The sequence below is a fragment of the Primulina huaijiensis genome, chromosome 12, assembly GCF_012295235.1.
Source record: "Primulina huaijiensis isolate GDHJ02 chromosome 12, ASM1229523v2, whole genome shotgun sequence".
Classification (NCBI taxonomy): Eukaryota; Viridiplantae; Streptophyta; class Magnoliopsida; order Lamiales; family Gesneriaceae; genus Primulina; species Primulina huaijiensis.
The window spans coordinates 15,386,883-15,387,789 of NC_133317.1; positions in this window are offsets into that span (position 1 = coordinate 15,386,883).

Here is a 907-nt window from a genome sequence, read left to right on the forward strand (position 1 = left end):
CAAGGGCTTTGTAAGTGGATCAGCAACATTATCTGCAGAGGCGACTCTTTCAACTGATATATCTCCTCTTCCCACAATCTCCCGGATGATGTCGAACTTCCTCAGTATATGTTTGGATCTTTGATGAGACCTTGGTTCCTTTGCTTGCGCAACGGCACCAGTGTTGTCGCAGTACACCGGGACTGGATCAACTCCGTTAGGAATAACGCCCAACTCTTGGACAAAATTCCTCATCCAAACTGCCTCTTTAGCTGCAGCAGATGCAGCAATGTACTCAGCTTCAGTGGTGGAATCCGCAACGGTGTCTTGCTTGGAACTTTTCCAAGAGACAGCCGCACCATTAAGCATGAATACAAAACCAGAGGTCGATTTCGAATCATCTACATCACATTGGAAGCTAGAATCAGTGTAGCCTTCCAATTTTAATTCTCCACCCCCATAGACCATGAACAAGTTCTTAGTTCTTCTCAAGTACTTAAGAATATCTTTCACGGCCTTCCAATGCATTGGACCAGGGTTCGCCTGATATCTGCTTGTAACACTCAAAGCGTAAGCAACATCAGGACGTGTCGATATCATACCATACATGATACTACCAATAGCTGACGCATATGGAACACGTGTCATCATCTCTATCTCTTCTTCAGTTTTGGGACACATTGCTTTAGATAGAGTAACACCATGACACATTGGTAAGTATCCTCTCTTGGACTCTTCCATAGAGAATCGCTTAAGAATGGTATCGATATAAGTGGCTTGGGTGAGTCCCAGCATCCTCTTCGATCTATCTCTATAGATCTGTATTCCCAATACATAAGATGCTTCACCCATGTCCTTCATGGAGAATTTACTGGCCAACCATACTTTAGTTGATTGCAGTAATCCTACATCATTCCCAATGAGCAGG